The 19,982-nt window shown below is 47.6% G+C and overlaps 1 pseudogene; it reads right to left on the reverse strand.

Moving 5' to 3' along the window:
- Positions 1-7,247: 7,247 nt before the first annotated feature.
- On the reverse strand, positions 7,248-13,818 carry LOC149345298 (uncharacterized; annotated as a pseudogene).
- Between the last annotated feature and the right edge of the window lie 6,164 nt (positions 13,819-19,982).

Raw genomic sequence — 19,982 nt, forward strand, 5'->3', positions numbered from 1 at the left:
ATGTCGTTTTTAATGTAATAACATAATTTATGAATTAGTTATGTGACACCTTATCGAATGCTTTGCGGAAATCCATGAATATTGCGTCTGTTTGCTTACCCTGGTTAATCGACTGAGCAAAGTCATGCACAGTTTCAACTAACTGTGTACTTGTAGAAAACCCACGCCTGCAACCATGCTGGAAATCGGTAAGTACTTTGTGCTCTTCGAAGAAACCTAATATATGTTTATGAATTATATGTTCTAAAATTTTACACGATGTCGACGTTAGAGATATGGGTCGGTAATTCTCGATGTGTGCTTTTTTTCCGGTTTTGTGCAGAGGTTTAATCAAGGCTGTCCTCCAGTCATCTAGTAAAGAACCGTCATGTAAAGATCTGTTGAATATCACTGCCAAATACTTTGCGCACCACTACGCATAGCGCTTCAAAAAAGTGTATGGTATGTTATCGGGACCTGCTGATTTTTTGACATCAAGGTTCAAAAGCAAGTTACAAACACCAGCCTCTGAAATTACATCAGATATGGCAGGGAGGGCCGCAGAAAAGTTGGGCAGGCATCCATTGTCCTCTGTGAATACTGACTGAAAAAATTTCTTGAACGCAGAACAAACAGCCTTATCACGCACACATTTGCCGTCTACTATGAAGTCGTTCGTGGAAGAAGATTTGGGCGTGATTTGGCGCCAGAATCACTCAGGAGACGTTTTAATAAACGAGGGCAGGAGAGTTCCGTAATATTTTTCTTTGTCGCAAATTATTTTCTGCTTAAGTTCCTCTGAAATTGCTTCTACAATTGGTTTTAATGATGAATTTCTGCTTGATTTCCTTTTTAACCTTTTAAGCCTTCGCTGCAAGCGTAACGTCTCCCGAGAAATCCAAGGATTTCGGTACACACACTTTTTTGCAATTTTGGGAACGAAGCGGGCAATACAATGGGAGACGATCTAATCTGGGAGACGATTTAAGTGTAAGCCATAGGTCATTCACACTATGAGTGCTATTCCTAAAATTCTCATAAAATGAATCAAGCATATCCAGAATAGATTCGTCTTCCCCACGCGAAAAATTGGGAAAAAATTGCACGCTACTTTGACAATCTGGGTACAAATTTGACAAGCTCAGCCGCACAGCTTTGTGATCGGATATTCCGTTTGTGACTTCACAGGCTACGAAATTGCGGATGGCACCACTGACAAAAAATAGATCTAGAATTGATCCCGCGACTCCTTGCATTCTCGTAAAATTATTTACTACGTTCAGCAGGTCAAATGTGAACATAATGTCGGGCATTACAGTATCAGCATTATGGGCAGAGTATGATGAAAAGATGTGCCAGTCAATATTAGGCAAGTTCAAATCACCAGCCAGTGTTAGTCTATCGTCTCTTTTTTACATGGCATTGTAAATATGCTCTTAAGTTTTAAAAGACCGTAACAGAAGAGTTGGGAGGCCTGTAAAAAACACCAAGAACAAAGCGAACCCTGTTGATGTATGTTTTGCAAAATATGGCTTCAATGCCTTGAGCATAAGGCATCCTGAAAAGTTGCAATGATGATTTCATTAAAATTGCCACTCCTCCACCTCTTCTGTCATGGCCACTACGAAAAACTTTATAATATTTATGTTCAAATTCACTGTCAAATATTTCATTGCTTAGCCAGGTCTCGGTAAGTATGGCAACATCCGCGTCATGTGAGAACAGCATGCCTTCAAGTTCTTCAGCTTTGTTTACGACGCTGCGACAGTTTATGTTAAGAATTTTGAAAACCGGACTGTTCCCTTGTTGGTGTCACTTTTTATTCCTCGGCATTTTATACCGAGTGTTTCTTGCATTATCCCATCCGAACATGTTACCGTCAATGTTAAGCTTGTCAAACACAAGCTTAACCTTGGCACCATTGCTCTTTTCCCGAGATGCGCTTTCCCATAACTTTTTTCTGACGTCACGAATTCTTTTTGATTGGTTGGTTTGGTTGGTTTATGGGTTTACCGTCTCAAAGCGACTAAGGCTATGAGAGACGCCGTAGTGGAGAGCTCCGCAAATTTCGACCACCTGGGGTTCTTTAACGTGCACTGACATCGCACAGTACACGGGCCTCTAAAATTTCTCCTCCAAAGAAATTCAACCGCCGCGGCCGGGATCGAACCCGCGTCTTTCGGTTCAGTAGCCGAGCACCATAACCACTGAGTCAGCGCGGCGGGGTCAATTCTTTTTGAGAAGTCTTCACTAACCGAAAAATCTGTGCCTTTCAACTTCGGGCATGCCTTCATTATTGAAGCCTTTTCTCGGTAGTCACTCAATTTTATGATGACATGGCAATTCTTTGTTGATTTCATACCTATTCTGTGGCACCTTTCTATACTGTTTATTGCCACTCCTAACTTCTCGTCAAAAATTGCTTTTGTTATTTTCTCCCTAAGCTCTGCTTCTGATTCTTCATTCTCTTCTTTTATTGCGAAAATAAGTAGATTGTTCCTAGGGCTCCTGTTTTCCAGGTCATCTGTTTTATTTAACAAGTATCAAATGGTGCCTTCCATTTTAGTTACAGTCGTCTACAGATCCTGCAATTCCGTTTTTAAAGTATTGATCGTTGCTACCTCATTTTCAAGACTTTTAATCCTATCTGTAAAGCTATCGATCTTTTCTTCAAAAGAACCCTGTTTTGCCAGAATGTCGTTCACAGACGACGCCAGGGTGCTTTGGCCCAAGAGTAGCTGCTGCAGCATTTCCTTTTCTGTCATATCTGGGCCTGGATTTGACTTTGCGGCGGAGATCACTTCGCGCACGCAAAACACACCTTTCAGAAAGGTCCTGTCGCACTTACGGCACTTCTAAAACACCGTAAGTAGACGAACCCCGATCCATATCGGTGATGGATACGTCGTAGGAAGGACCTATTGCCTCCGCTATCACTGCAGCCATCACAACAAATGCGACGAGTTGTATAGATCGAGGTTCCTTTCAGCATTCGGGAAAAAAAAAAATGCAGGCGCAGTGACTTTTTCGAACGTAACATATAAATGCCGTCGATTCCACTAACTTCGACGAAAAAGCACCAATTCCGACGGTAAACACCACAGTCACACTTGTCGCTGTGCTGTGAAGCTCACTACATGCACAGGAAATTGACCGAGAACAGTTCCTTCTTTAATCGTGAAAATCATCGCGGGAATTAAGAACACGGTCACAAATGGCTCCAAATAAACACATCGTGACACCACCATTGCGTACGTTTCGTGTAGGTTTGAAGGCCGCTCTATGAAATGAGTGCAGACCGAGACCTTTGAGGGAAACTGTCGTTCGCCGCTTTTGCACGCGGCGATGTTTGAATTCGCTCTCAACATAGCTACCACCATCTAGGCCTGATTTCCCGCTCCGTTTACCACAGCTAAAATTTAGAAGGATGGGCCTGGCACGTCACAGGTCAGCAGCCAAAAGCTACAATACTACTCGTCGGTCGCCTGCGTTCATACGGCCGAAAGCTGAAGTTCATCAGTTTCGTGCACACTCTGTGCGCGAGACGCATGCGGCCGTCCGCCCCATTGTTCGGCCCATGCAGATGCAGGGATGCCATGCGAGTGCAGGGTGCATTCGCATATGCCCCAAAAAACGATTGTGCGGCGTCCTTACGGCTTCTCAGCTTCTCGCTCGGAGACGAGCACAACTGGTTCTTGTCTTACGATGACCTCAAGCCTCGAAAGTTCTGTGAGCGTCCTCCTCACCATAGTGCTACGCATTGCCTATCCCTGTAGCTGCTGCGCCATCTGCACGTGCTAGTTTTCGGTTTTCTAGTTTCGGCGGCCGCCAGCAGAGGGGATTTTTGCTGCGCTCTCTCGACCTTCTTTCTGTCTGTATGTCCACGTCAGCGTACCTTTATTTCCCCTCCTCCTGACATTCTTCGAAGCATCGCGGCCGCTCACTTCGTTCTCTGATTACTCCTCGCCTGGTGACTTCGATCGGTGACTTTGGACAGACCTCATCCACGCGATGGCTCACGGTGAGTGCAGGTAAAACGAAAAACAGGTGTCGAAACCACCGACCGTGTTCGCCAGCTATCTGTCGTGCATCAGGGCACTTTTCCGGGCAGATCCCTGAGGCTGGGTTGTGTCGTAATTTACCTTCAAATGATGATCACTGACTCCTTTTTGATCGTGGCATCACAAGTATGAATTTAGCAACAAAAAAGGCGGTTGACTTGCGTAGTTAGGCAATAGCGGGTTAGTCGGTTATGCCCTATTGTGCGCTATTAGTCATTCTCTACTTCGCATTTATTGTCCTCCTGGATTCCTGACACCACTCCTGGTGCAGCAGTTAAGTGATGCGCCATGGACTGGATGGCCATGAATGGACTGGAGGTTGCTTTTTCCGAGCAACCTCTCGGCTTCACACATCGGGCTTTTGCTAAATGCGGGTAGTATGCTACTGCACTGAAAATCACCCCTTGGTTTATTGAAACCTACTGTTGGCTCCACTGAAACCTGCTGGCATAGAGAAAGAGCGAATAAGAGAGGACACTCCCACGGACCCCAGCGGCCCAATCGATTCTAGCGCACCTAGCTGTTGGTGAGAGCAACTGGCCCACACTTCCTGTTTCGGTTACGCTGGCGCGAATTTCGAATTGCTTGCGTGCTTAAAACCATTTCAAGGCACCTAGCGCCGGCTGAAGCTAAAGCAGCTAGATGAAGCAACTGGCCCACACTTCTTGTATCGGTTTCACTGCAGAGAATTTAAAATTGCTTATGCGCCACCCAATCGATTTTAGCGCAGCAAGCGGTTGGTGAAAGGAACGGGCACACACTTCTTGTTTCGGTTTCACTGGCGCAAATTTCGACCCACGTTTGGCTGTGGCCCGAGGTGGACAGATCTGTCCAGCTTAATCCCTTGTGCGAATTTCATCTTACCGAAATTATTTGACTGTAAGCTGTACAGACAACTGAACAGTAAAACAGGCAGGTATGGATTCATGAACCACCAAGGGCTCTTGCTGTCTGGTGCCCATGTCTCCTGTTGGGAGCAAGTGGCCATTAAACATGCAGTATTTAGTTGAGGAAACTGTCTTTTTGAGGCCAAAATAAAGCATGAGCACATAAAGTCTTGATGCAAATCGAGGCCAGCATGGTACAGAAAAGCTAGATAGGAAAAAACCACGTTCCTTAACATAGGCAAATCTGAAAGTATTAACACAGAAGACAAAAGGCAGATAGTCAACACATATTTAGTGCTTGCAGAAAAAAAAGCTGGATGTCCTCAAATGGTAGTGCTTTGCAACTGACGCACAAAGTGAAAATAAACGGGGCTACAACACCGGCAGAGTGTTTGCCTCTCTTATGTACCCCCTTTAGAATATTGTGTGGCTTGTCAGTCATTTTCAGCGATGCATATATCATGAAGGCGAAAGGAACTGTAGTGCTCACACCTCCGGAAAGTTAGGATCTTAATTAATGCGACAAGAACGCCACTTCACGGTTGAGAAGCCAACTCTTTGTGCTCTTTACTTCTGACAAAGGCTGTGTATACTGTGTTCTCTTTCTTAAGCAATGAGTCGTAATAGGGGACAACCTCCAGAGCACCACTATAGGCTGCAAGTTTGAGAATCATTTCAAAAAGTTTGACGATAAGTTACGAGGTCGACGCAAATCTCGACCATGGGAATAGTAACTAGATGAAACGTGCCCACATTAAATTATGATGCTGACAACGCTGTTTATAATCCATCTGAAAACATTCCAACATCCCAAGTGGCCTTGCCAGCAATGCGTGACTTGAGCTGAAGCGCACATAGCGATCAACCTACATTCACCACATACCCACAGTTCACATGTAAATGCTTCATATTTAAAAAAATGCACACAAGATTTGCGTTGTATAATATTTTCGAGGTAATGAAAATCACTTCAAGAAAACCACCGTAGTGTTCTGGCTCTTCGGAGAAGGTGTATGTTTGTGCAAAGCACTTTCTAACCTTTAAACTTGACATGTTGCGCACAAGAAACCGAAGATTGAAACCGAACCTTATCTAAGTTTCGGTGTACGAAACGCACATGCCAGCACAAAAGGACTCTGCAAACCATTTTCGCAAACCTCTGGTGACACTCAGCAGAACAGGGTGAAAATCGCCAACTTGCGACAAATGGCGATACAAAACATCAGGGACTTTTGGGAGATGCGCAGTGGCCTCACTTTCTACTTAAGCGTTAGCTGAGTTCCCAACAAACAGTTTCATCAGAACACCACCCACATAATAAGCTGCATAGTCATCAATGATGTGAGAATGAACATCACTTGCAAGTTCAAAAAGGTTGTTCAACGAGGGAAAGTGCAGGCTGCGCACGCTCCTCATTGCTAACAAGAGATTCACTATTGGGGGAGAATGGCGAAAGCTCATGAAGAAGGTCACACCATCGTCCTCCATATTTCCATGTTCGGTTAGCTTGAACAGCTTTCTGATGCAGATATGATTCAGACCGGAAATAAGTTGTGGCACATTGGGGTTTGTGTTACAACCTTGTTTCTGTCTGGTGTGACCAAATATATTTTCAAGGGGATCCTGTTGGAGTCTACGCGTGAGCAGGTATTCAAAGCCGCACTTTTCTAGATGTCATCCCAGAGCTGACAAACAGCCTCAATTTTAATCTGAGAACAAATAATTGTTTCCGGCTGACGTCTGCCGTAAAACTTCCATGATGCAATCCAAAGAAGTTGGCCTCGAAGCAGGTCAGTCAACTCGGAATCCAACTTCTGAATTGCATGGTGGAGCTTCTGCAGGATTTTTTTTCGTACTCAAGATATTCAGAGAATCGAAAAGCTGGTCCATGCGGTAACAAAATTGTGCCGTAGCCATGGGTGAAGCAGGGAGCTCATCTGAATGCACCATCGCCATGATTGCAATGGAGACCGACACACTGAGAACCTGCGCTGCTCTGCTGACCTTCATACTTGCAAAGGGTCTATTAAGGATGTGCCTTTCTGTTCACTTTGCAGCCAACCACAATCGCTACTCATGTGTGGATTCGTAAAGGCTGACAATGTGTGACCAGTCAACAATGTCGTCCCCGGTGCGCAGCTTGTGTGCTTGGACATTATTGCATGTTGTTTTTATTAAATGTGGTACATTCACGATGAAATACGCCCATCTACCGCCAACTTCAACAAAAGGCTTTTCAATAGTAATACCTAGCCGATTAGCGAGACTGAAATTTGAAGGGCCTTGGTCACAAATTACAGCTTTCACTGTAGTTGACTATTCAAGCTCCGAAATGAGTGACACCAGCACACTGCGTATGATAGATGATGGTGTTGACGTGTGCCCTATAGTAAAGGCTACCAGCTGGACCCACCTTCTGGAAACACCATCGAGGAGAACAACCATAGCCCTGTCAGCAATGGTCGAAGTGCGGTCAATATCATCGTCAGTAAAACCGTGGACAACATCCTGTATAACAATATAGCATATATTTTTTAGCGCTATTTCGTGAAAAATTAGGGAACAAACTTGGTAACGCTCGTTCCAAGTTTTAGTACTTGCTCCTATTGAAGGAATGATGGCAGGAATGATCCCTGGTATCTGAACATTAGCTAGCCATCTTCTTAATGAACGCTGGGTGACAAGAGAAAAAATATGGAGCCAGAAATCGGTGCGCTGGCGGGCCACGAAAGTTTAAGTACAGGGCAAATTTCTTTGACCACAGTGGAACCGGCTTGCTTTTCCTTTTTCGACTCAAACAAACATGTGCAGAGAGAAGTTTGAAAACTTCCTCAATGACACACGTATATATTTTATTTTTTTATTTCAACCTCAAGGGTCCCTGGCGGGACATTACATGAGGGGAGGGCACAAGAACGGCGGTTAACAATGAATGTTACGTGGTAATCATGACGATGACATGGCTACCTCGATGGCATTTTTGAAATGGGCAGGATCAGGGATTAGCGGTAAGCCGCAGTGAAGGACATTCCAGTCACAAACTATGTGCGCAAAAAATGACTTTTGGAATGTAGTAGTGCAGGCAGGATGCGGGATGGCACTCTTAGGATGACTTGTGCGGGGTGTTCGACGCACTGATAGAATGAGCTGACTGTCACGGGGCGAACAGTGGAAAAACCTGTGATAAAGGCAGAGACGTGAAATTCAGCGAAGGGAAGCGAGAGAAGGAATTAGTAGTTGGAACTTTAAAGCGGATATGCTAGAGTATCGCGAGTCGTTTGAAATAACAAAGCGAGTGGCGCGATTCTGAACAGATTCAAGGGGTGAGATAAGGTTAGACTGATGGGGGTCAAATATTGCGCAAGCGTATTCACGTTTAGGTCGAACAAGTGTTTTATAAGTTAGTAATTTTAATGAAGAAGGTGCCATGCGCATGCTACGACGGAGATAGCCAACTGCTCGATTAGATGGATTTATTATGTTGTTAATGGGGCAAGACCATTATAAGTCACTAGAGTTAGACTTGAGTTCAGGTCCTTCTCAGGTGGTGGAGATGGGGGTTCGTTTGGGCGCGACACGTTGCAGGAGGGAGATGCGACGTAGACGGGCTTCTTTGCAGGAATATACGGTTTGGTTTATTTACGCACTGTTTACACTTATACAGATCGACCAGGGTGGTCGCTATCATCAAGAACGATCAGGAACGTCAGGCCAAAGCTCGGCCCTACAAAGCTCTGTCCTGCCTGACCGACTTAACGCGCGCTACGCGTAGCGGCTCCTCGTTCTTCGGAACGTGGCCAGCGCGAAGCTTGGCCCTGTCCGTACTCTTGCGACTCCGGCTCTCCACCAAGAGCCCTCTACCCAAGTCTCTCCTTTTGGCGCCAAAACGCCTCCTTGAATCCATTTCCCCAGCATTCTGGGGACCATTTTGGTGTCCAATCAGAAATGAGCTTCTTAGAACCAATTGGAGAATTTTCTCTACAATTGAACAGATCAATGACATGCCTGTACCCAGGAGCTTGTTTGCTCTCGAGGGCCGCATTCCTTTCAAGAAGCCGATCGCGCTTTTGCGCTTTTCCACAAACCCTAAAAACACACTGACAAGACAACAAAATACACAAAAGCACAACTTCCACCAGCTGTGGCTCCAAACACAGATACAGGGTAGAATCTGACCCCCCTGGCCAGAAGCAGAGTGAGCACAACTCATTACCCGCCACCTAGCAGCACGACCTTTCGCACGTGCACCCAGCTGCCTCCCACGCAAGCTTCCCCTCAAGTGTCCTCGAAGCTTTCGTTGACACTGTTCGACGCCGCTCTCGAAACGCCCTAAAACTTAACCCAGACAATGCGCCGGGGCGCGCGACGAGCACACACTGTCCGCAGAGCAGGTCCCATTCCGGCACCTCTCGCTGCCGTTGCTACTTTTACTTTTTGGGTCGGCAGCCCTCTGAGCGGAGGGTTTGCTCGGTTTGTTTTCGAACGGCCAGGCGGCGTTCGCCGGGGTGAGGACCACGCGAACAGCCGCTTCGAAAATCTGAAGACATGGGACAAGTCAGCGGCGCCCGGGGCGATGCGCAGATGGCCCACTGCCCGGCGGCCCGCAAACTCAACTACTAGTGAGGTTAGCACCAAGATACTTAAAAGAGTTAGTGGAAATAATGGCAGTATCGTGAACTTTATAAGTAGCCGGAGTATAATTTCGGTGGTGGTGAAAAGAAATTTGTACAGTCTTTGTACGGCTGGATAACGCCAAGGGCTTTTAAGACCGATGACGGAGCCTTCCACCACTGTCTCTTCAGTATTCTGATAGTTTTCCGCTGGCTTGCTATCTTGGCTTGAAAAAGGTTTAATGGTCCGTTTGTGTTCTTTGATGGAGAACTGGTCTTAGGCATGATCGAAAGTGCTGCAGCAGAAAAAAAATAATGATATAAGAGCGAACAGCAAATCATCTCGTACGAGCACTGCGCTGAATTATTTATGACCAATCTAAATCAAGGGTATAATGGATATAGGATGTTTTAATAGCTTCGTCGTAGACACTGCTTTGAAACAAGCCTACTCATGTTAAATATTGCAAGCGCAGTTCCATTGTATCTGCTCTATTTGAAAGGAGCTGTGGGCATAGTCACTCAATGGTGTTAAGAAGTGCCACATAGTCAATCGGAGAGCAATGGTTGATAATTCTACAATAACAGTGTGATTTCAGGTGCGCATGGTCCTTCCTGAACCAGCGGTGGGCACGCAAAAGTGACTAAGCAACACATAAAGTAACGCTGAGCAGGACCAGAGTACAGTTATGGCCAAAATTTCCCGGGATACAGATTCTCAAACAAAATCAAAATTATTTCTGCGTTGCCTCCTTAGACAGGCAGATTGTATTTTTGCAGCTCACGAAGCGCGCATGTCTCCTGTTGTTCCCCTGCATTTCAGTGATGTACTATGTTTGACCTCGCCGCCATAAATTTTTTTCCGCGAATTCGCATCGCGCAAACATTTGTACATGACTGCACATGTGCCTGTGGTGTGACGAAATTTTTGTGCATTTCCCTAGCCTTTCCCGCTTAGGGTTCCTAATAAGAAGCACTATACACATTTTTTATAGGCAAAAAAGCGTAATTATAATTAAAAATGCGACACCATTCCTCTTGTGAGAGAAAAGCACAAATTAAATGAAAGCATTCTTCAGAGCACTTACTGACCTTGCGTTCTTGAACATGCAGAGTCCTTTTAAAAACAGCTTAATTTACTTGTTGCGAATGGAAAATATTGCATAAGAAACAGCTACAGTAAATCCATATTTACCATGTGCAGTAGGACGTTCTCTCAGGGAGCTGCTGCTGAACTGGTCCTGAAAGGTGTCCTCTGTAGTCTGTTCAGTCCCTTGAATACTGCTGCCAGAAGAATCTTGCACGCCGCCTGAAGAAGTTACTACAGCAGTATGTTTCATCGCCACGGTGGCCCTGAGGCGCTCCAAGTGCAGAAGCCACGCTGGTCAGCAAGGAAAGACGAACCTCGTTTATTTACAAAGCTGGGTGCCTCCTTATAGGCGTGCTAAACGTGGGGGAAGGGGGAAAGAGACGGAGAGAGAGCGGCGATAGCGGCTGCCGCAAAGCAACGAACGGGTGCGCGCCCGTGACACGCGCGCAGCTCAATTCACTCAATAGCATATGCCACACAGTAAAATCTGTGAAATAAAGGTAAACACCACGAACTCAGCTATCAAAGAAACCTCTTCTGTCACTGGTGAACTTCTGGACAAGCATTCCTCCAGCAAGCCCGCAGAAGGCCCCTCACCAGTCACGGAGGAGCTGCCGCCTACAGAGGTTTGATCATCTCTCACTTTGTTACGAAAAACAAAAACAAAAACAAATCTGAGATCTGCACTCACTGTGGACATCAGGGCATTCCAATACGTAGGAGCCGCCGCTCGAAGACTCTTCTGGGAATCCTGCAGAAAGCAATCATCAGCAATTAGTCATTGCCAGTCATAAAACAAAAAACTGAAGCTACCTCGAGATGCAAGTTCTGCAGTCACGGGAAGAAGACAAGTCACGCCAGAGAGACCTGAAAATATTTTTGTTTGTGCAAATTCCATAGCTCATATATAAAAAAATAAAATTCGATTTCGCATGCTCTTCTTAGTAGCTGCCACAAAATAAAGTGAAAACCACCAGTTCCCAAACAAGCAATTTGCGGGATTTTTAATAACTGAAAGTAAAATATTAGAGTGCTGTGAGGTGCAGGCAGTCTTCAGGTAAAGGCGAGGTAGCGCTGCAGAGTCTTTCACAGTAAAGGTGCTAAAGTTCACTGCTCAAGTCATGATAGATATTCCTTGCTGCAAGAAATGTAACAGCCCCCGCCCCCCTCCCAGAATAAAATCGAGGATTTTTTTAAAAGCCAGTGTCGTTAGTCGGTGGGCTGAACACCTTCAGAACAAACTGTCGAAACTTATTTTATACAGGCTACAGCCATTGCAGAGAACTGATTTCCTGCCAAACATTTGCACTGTGCAACTGCGAAAACACTAGGCACTCCCAGCTTTGTGAGCTCTGTGTGGCCACGATGCATGAAATTTTTAGCAGTGAAATGGTCACTGCAAACCCTGTATGTTGCATACAGTAGGCTGGCCGGCTTTCTCAGATGATCGGCTCTTCCAGTGTACGGCACAGTTGCTGTCATCCGTCAATGGAGATGATGTCCCTAGCGCAAGCGTAATTGCTGGAATAATATTCTTGCACTTGGTTCCACAAGATGTTTGTACCAGAGGCAGTTAATACAGCCACACTTTAAGGAATAAATAACTACGGGGACCGCAGCAAGCTTATGATAGGCACCACGGTGTAAGAAATATTTCTTACACCGTGACAGGCACTGACCAAAAAGCATAACTTTGCTTCCTTGAGGTTGTCTTGAATGAGCACCTGCACCGATTGAAATAATACCTCTCAAGCAACGTCAATATTGAGAGCCCTGCTTACTTGTCCTTTTCGCCACTTCTTTTAAGGCTTATCTAAAGAAAAATTGGTTAGTCGTTCGGCCTCTGCAAGCATTCTAAAATAATCGTTACAATATTTAGTAACTCGCAATGGTAATAATTTACGATAATTGAAACTCAAATGAAGAAGCCGTTTCGCCCAATCCTTTCTCTTATGAAGCTAGCGCTATAAATGTGAATAAACGACTTTTGGTTCAGTTTGGTTTGGTTTATTGGGGTTTAACGTCCCAAAGCGACTGAGGCTATGAGAGACGCCGTAGTGAAGGGCTCCGGAAATTTCGAACACCTGGGGTTCTTTAACGTGCACTGACATCGCACAGCACACGGACCTCCAGAATTTCGCCTTCAAGAAATTCAACCGCCGCAGCCGGGATCGAACCCGCGTCTTTCGGGACAGCAGCCGAGCGCCGTAACCACTGAGCCACCGCGGCGGGGGACTTTTGTTTTCACCCTTACCGCGCAAATAGTAAGTGTAAATAAATCCAATACATAAGAAAACTCATCGCAACTGCTGTCCCGTGGTATAGGGAAGAAACTAGTTCCTGGCTTCTTGTGTGTTCTGCCGTTGTTCTGGCACCACAACACAGAGCAGTAGCTGCCGTAGGAAGGGCCGCTGGGTGGCATGACACCATGTTCTGAAGGATGGTAATACATGCATGCGCTATTCTGAATAACCAAACCAATATAGCGTGTCATAAGTACGCTAGAATTGTTTTCAATAAGTAAATTCTTTGCTTTTCTTCAGGTTCGTTTGCGTTTCTTCGGGGGGGGGGGGGGTTGAGCCTCCTCCAAACGTGAGTAGTTCGGTGGTGTTTGAAGCACAGGAGTCCAGAAGCAGAAGGTACGAACGAGACATTATATTTACAGAGTATATACAAGGCAAACTCGGTTACAGAAGCATGAAGTCACACAGACGTTTCAAGTACTGCAACTTAGAAGGCACTCATCTCACACAGAGATACAACTTCGGGAAAATCTTACTCATCGACCGGCGGTCTCGGTTAGAGCCTAGAAGTTTTCTGTACGTGCTAAGCACGGAGCCTGGTTGGGACTGCTATTCCTGGCTTTTCCTCCCGTTTTTATTACTTACATAAACAAAGGCGCTGGGGCGGTCATTTCTCTTGACCCGCCCCAGTCTTTGATCAACCAATCGCTACTTAATTTCGCAGTAGCCACGGACCTGTGGGTTGGGCATAGGGTCGAAACCAGGGCTCGAATAAATAAAACAAACAAATCAAGAAAACATTCATAAAACGCCCTCCACGCAACACCTTCGCCTTCCCCCAAGAATGCACTTTTCCTCTCTAAGTGCATGCACGTGCATAACTGCCTCAGGGGCCGCCACACTCGCGTGCTGCGTCCGACCGGAAGACCTTTCTTTACCTCCCCGCATGGCTACAACGGTATCAGTCAGCGGATCAGTCCTGTGATCCGTCGCGGTGGGGGGGAGACCACCCCTTTCGGGACGGCAAGGCCACGCCATACGCGCGCCCTCTGCACGAGGCGTCACATCTACGTTCCAGAGGACGTCCTCCCCATGCCGGTAATGTAGTTCAGGTCCTAGTCCAGGCTAAAATGAAGCAGTCCTCTGATAAATGGCTGGCTGAAGTTCGCGAGGCAAATAAAGGGGGGGTCAAGAAAGTTTTGGAACCATATAAGCTGGGTGGGAAAAACAAATCAAAGAACGCAGGAACAGATTATAGATGCTGAGGGAAGATGTTTAGAGGGAGACGATGCTGTGAACTACCTTACGTCATTTATAGCTGCGTCTTTTAGCAACGACAATGGGGTAATCTCCCCAAGTGAGGCGGCAGTACAGGACAGCACAATAGAGAACAGGTAAAACTGACTAGTCTTAACTGGGAAAAGGCGGAAGCGAATATTCCTAAAACCGTAGGGATAGACGAAATTCCAATTAAGCTGATTAATGAACTTGGCCCAAGAAGAAAGGAAGCGCTGATAAAAGCTTTGGAGACAGTCATAACCAATCAGCAAATTCCGCACAGCTGGAGACAGAGTAAAATGAAATTGATTTATAAAGGGAAAGGAGATAAGATGAACATAAAATCCTTCCGTCCGATTACGATAACATCTGTTATGTACAGGCTGGCAATGCAGGCGGTGAAATTAAAAACGTAGTCATGGGTAGAAGGTACTCGGATACTCGGAGAACTTCAGAATGAGTTCAGAAGGGGTAGGCGCTTAGATGATAGCATGTTCATGCTTACCCAATGCGTAGAAATAGCTAAGACGGAAAACAGACCTCTGTTTTTAGCCTTTCTGGACATAAGCGATGCATACGATAACGTGAACAGAGAACTCCTGTGGAGCATATTGAAAGATTTAGGTATCGGTCATGAGGTAATTGATATTCTACAGGAAATCTACCGAGATAATGAAATTGAAAATACATGGGAAAAAAAAAAGTACCACAACTGTGGGGGTGCACAAATGATTAAAACAAGATTGTCCTCTATCACAGCTGCTGTTCACGCTTTACGTGATAAATATGGAAAGAATTAAGGCTAGAAGAAAGTAATCTAGGTTGTAATCTGTCGTACAGATTAGGCGGAAATGTAGTTGAACAGCGACTCCCGGGTTTAATGTACGCAGACGATATTGTACTGTTAGCAGATAGCCAGGAAGATTTACAAACTTTAGTTAATTGTTGTCGAGACGAAGGACACGCTCTAGGATTCAGTTTTAGCGCAACTAAATCAGGTGTGATGATTTTTAACGACACAACTGATCAGGTGCTTACAATACAAGGCCACGAAATACCCAAAGTGGCCGAATACAAATACCTCGGGATATGGCTAAACGAAGGGCAGATATACACGGAAAAGCATGAACAGGCTCTTAGGGGATAAGGACGAAGAGACGCGTGGAAAATGAAACATAGGGCATTATGGGGGTACAACAAATATGAAGTACTAAGAGGTATTTGGAAAGGAATAATGGTGCCGGGACTTACTCTCGGCTATGCAGTTCTTAAGGGCAGAAGTTCAATCGATGTTGGACGTAAATGAGAGAGCTGTTGGGAGATTAGCACTAGGTACACACGGCAAAACCACAAACGAGGCAGTACAAGGGCATATGGGCTGGGCATCGTTCGAAGCACGGGAAGCTAAGAGAACTATATGAAGAACGCCTGAGGAAATTGGACGATAACAGGTGGGCAGCTAAGGTATTTAAATATTTATACAGAAAGAGCGTTGACTCACAGTGGCGGAAAAGAACTAGAAAACTAACCAGTAAGTATGCCGGTCATGACGACGGAGGAAAAAATAGCATTAAACGACAGATTAAAAACGCGGAAGTTAAAAATTGGATGAATTCAATGGAAAAGAAACATAGTGTAGAACTATATCGATACTGGAAAAGGCAGATCAGGAAAGAATTTTTCTATGATAACTCAAGAGGCATTGCCGTGCTTATTGAAGCTAGGTCAGGGTGTCTTAGAACGCGCAGCTACAAAAAGAAATGTAACGAAGAAGATGGCACATGTGCAGTGTGCGGTAGATCTGTGGAAACAATTGAACACCTCATAATCAAATGTGATGGTATCCATCCGGATATTGATGCAGGCACAGTCACTCTTTCTGAGGCCCTAGGGTTTAAAGACAACAATGGTCATGTAAATAAATCTGCAGTGGAAGTTAGCAAAAAGCGATTGGAGGATTGGTGGCTGAAAAGCAGAGATGTGGCGTAAGGTTAGAATTGTAGGAAACCGCACGTAAAGATGATGGCGAATCTTAATGAGAATTTCCAACACAGTAAACAAAAAAAAATAAAGAAAGAAAAGCTGGGCATAGACGCAATTGCCACCACCCCGTTTCAAAGGGGGCGCTCCTATCCATCCGTCCGTCCGTCCGTCCGTCCGTCCGTCCGTCCGTCCGTCCGTCCGTCCGTCCGTCCGTCCGTCCGTCCGTCCGTCCGTCCATCCGTCCGTCCATCCATCCGTCCATCCATCCGTCCATCCATCCGTCCATCCATCCGTCCATCCATCCGTCCATCCTTCCGTCCATCCTTCCGTCCATCCTTCCGTCCATCCTTCCGTCCATCCTTCCGTCCATCCTTCCGTCCATCCTTCCGTCCATCCTTCCGTCCATCCTTCCGTCCATCCTTCCGTCCATCCTTCCGTCCATCCTTCCGTCCGTCCTTCCGTCCGTCCTTCCGTCCGTCCTTCCGTCCGTCCATCCTTCCGTCCATCCTTCCGTCCATCCTTCCGTCCATCCTTCCGTCCATCCTTCCGTCCATCCTTCCGTCCATCCTTCCGTCCATCCTTCCGTCCATCCTTCCGTCCATCCTTCCGTCCATCCTTCCGTCCATCCTTCCGTCCATCCTTCCGTCCATCCTTCCGTCCATCCTTCCGTCCATCCTTCCGTCCATCCTTCCGTCCATCCTTCCGTCCATCCTTCCGTCCATCCTTCCGTCCATCCTTCCGTCCATCCTTCCGTCCATCCTTCCGTCCATCCTTCCGTCCATCCTTCCGTCCATCCTTCCGTCCATCCTTCCGTCCATCCTTCCGTCCATCCTTCCGTCCATCCTTCCGTCCATCCTTCCGTCCATCCTTCCGTCCATCCTTCCGTCCATCCTTCCGTCCATCCTTCCGTCCATCCTTCCGTCCGGCCGTCCGTCCGGCCGTCCGTCCGGCCGTCCGTCCGGCCGTCCGTCCGTCCGTCCGTCCGTCCGTCCGTCCGTCCGTCCGTCCGTCCGTCCGTCCGTCCGTCCGTCCGTCCGTCCGTCCGTCCGTCCGTCCGTCCGTCCGTCCGTCCGTCCGTCCGTCCGTCCGTCCGTCCGTCCGTCCGTCCGTCCGTCCGTCCGTCCGTCCGTCCGTCCGTCCGTCCGTCCGTCCGTCCGTCCGTCCGTCCGTCCGTCCGTCCGTCCGTCCGTCCGTCCGTCCGTCCGTCCGTCCGTCCGTCCGTCCGTCCGTCCGTCCGTCCGTCCGTCCGTCCGTCCGTCCGTCCGTCCGTCCGTCCGTCCGTCCGTCCGTCCGTCCGTCCGTCCGTCCGTCCGTCCGTCCGTCCGTCCGTCCGTCCGTCCGTCCGTCCGTCCGTCCGTCCGTCCGTCCGTCCGTCCGTCCGTCCGTCCGTCCGTCCGTCCGTCCGTCCGTCCGTCCGTCCGTCCGTCCGTCCGTCCGTCCGTCCGTCCGTCCGTCCGTCCGTCCGTCCGTCCGTCCGTCCGTCCGTCCGTCCGTCCGTCCGTCCGTCCGTCCGTCCGTCCGTCCGTCCGTCCGTCCGTCCGTCCGTCCGTCCGTCCGTCCGTCCGTCCGTCCGTCCGTCCGTCCGTCCGTCCGTCCGTCCGTCCGTCCGTCCGTCCGTCCGTCCGTCCGTCCGTCCGTTGCTCGCTGCACTGTGCGAGCCACGCGGGAAGTACAAAGGGGAGAGCCGGCGAGGTCGTGTACGAGGCACGATCTTACACAATGTAACAGAAAATCGCGCCAAAATACAAAATCGCCGCCACACAAATACACGCAGCACATTTTGAGTCTAAATACTAGTTGAACGCAGGCGCAGTTAAACGATAGTATTGTGCATTTTTATCGTGAACACTATCAAAAATGTTCTTGCCTGAACCGCTGATACGTTTGCGGTGAACTTGCACAGACAGCTTGCGTATTATGGTAACTTTTGCATCGTAGCAAATTTGAGAACGGTACTTGGTTGAGCCGTGCATGATGCAAAAGCGTGATCTTGTGCGTCGAGATCGGCGAACCGAAACCCAAAACACCGGTTTTTCGCGGAAGGTAAAGCCCCTAAATGAAACAAAAGTAGCGAAAAGCTTTGAACTTTCCGACACTCCTCCTCTCCTGGCGCGCCGCCGGAGAATCGAGCCTCCCATTGGCCGAGGCGCCGTAGTCACGTGTTAGCGCGCGCTTTTTGCCTCCGCAGCAGACGCCGGCGCCATTGCCGGGGCTGTGAGTCGCGCTTCGTTTTCTTTCTGTGCAACAGTTTTGGCGGGAAGCGTTTTTTTTTCATCTTTGACGGCGTCTACGTGTTGCGGCGATGCCGAGCTTTTGTTGCGCGTATGGATGCAACAACCGAGGAGGCAGTGGCAAAGGATTTTTTGTAATTCCTTCCGGAAAAAGCAACGCGGCTCGCCGAAAGGTTTGGCTGCACAGGATCGGCCGGGCAAACTTCGATAATGTTGTGGATTCGCGTCTTTGTGAGATAAGTGCTCGTTTTTCAGTTGTCAGTCGTGTTTTTTCGGATGATTTTGTGTGAAGCGCCAGCGGCTGCAGTCTTTCTTCGCACTAAATGCCGTTTGGCATGATTTTAAATAGACTCGCTCGCTAGCGGGTACGAAAGCTTTGCTGAAGTGCAGGTTTAATGTTGCTCGCATTGCGTGGCGTGTCGGCTTGGTTTCAGTGGGGCTCGTTCGCATGTTGTTTGAGCCCCGCCGTTTACGTTGCTCGCTATGCAGGTCTAGGCTTGATGTTGCGCGCATTGCTTGCCGTATTTGTGTTGCTGCAGCTGGACTCCTGGGCTCACGAACTCGATACTAAAGGGGTGGTACTCGCTGTTTGACCCTACTCTGCTCATGCTGCTCGCGGTGCAGGTTTAGCTTTCATGTTGAACGCATCGCTAGACGTATTTGTTTTGTTACAGTTGCACTCCTTCGCTCACCAACTCGACACCAATGGTGTGGTACTTGCTGTTGAAGCTCCTGCTGCTCATGCTGCTTGCGATTAAGGTCTAGCTTTCATGTTGCGCGCATTGCTCAACGTATTTTTCAAGCAGGGTTCTAAACCGAAATCGGGCGTTACTGTGCCTAGGCACATTAACGCACCTGTCGCTTGAATACTCGATATCTGCGTAGATAATTCTTGAGAATGCAAGCAAGGACGTCTGTAAAACATAGTTTCAGCCATTTTGGGTTTAGGCCATCGTCGCTGCCGCGAATTCCTGCGAAAATCACGCTGCGTGGAGCTATGTAACGTGGATAGGTGGTGTCAAAGGAATCACTAACGCAGGGATGCGCGCAATGATCTAGCCATTTCCAAAGTTGGACATTGGAAAAGCTCCTCATGGCTTTTAATGCGGAGTGGTGACGTGTTAACATTTGTGTACTCTTTTTTCAGCTATGAAAGGTCCCGCTCTATATTTTTTTTTCGTTCTTTGTATCTCCCACGCCACAACCTCAATGCGGCCGAATCGGAGGCAGAAAATGCAATAAAAATCATCGCTGCGCGCCAAAGCGCGAGCGACGAGAAAGCCACTCGTCGAGCGATGGTAGTCGCTCTAGTGCCGCGAACTCGCTCGCGCGCGCCACTTACAACGTGTGCTCCGCAGTCAAAGCGATCGAAGAACAAGAAGTTTCTAAAAAGCAATCCAACGTTGGTCTGGGCAGTTATTACAGTAACTGACTTTTCAATCTCTCATTTCATGATGTCATTTTGACCGAAGCCAAGTCACAAAACGCAACACAAAGTTCATTTGGGCGCGCGGTCTGCCGGGCGCCAAAAGGCGACGGTTGGGAGCGTCTGCTAGCTGCTCCCGGCCTAGGTGCCGCCACCGTCGGCGCCCGGGAGAAGCCGAGAGAAGGAGCGCCGAC

This window comes from Amblyomma mixtum, chromosome 5, assembly GCF_055824585.1.
Source record: "Amblyomma mixtum isolate Tamu chromosome 5, ASM5582458v1, whole genome shotgun sequence".
Taxonomy (NCBI): domain Eukaryota; kingdom Metazoa; phylum Arthropoda; class Arachnida; order Ixodida; family Ixodidae; genus Amblyomma; species Amblyomma mixtum.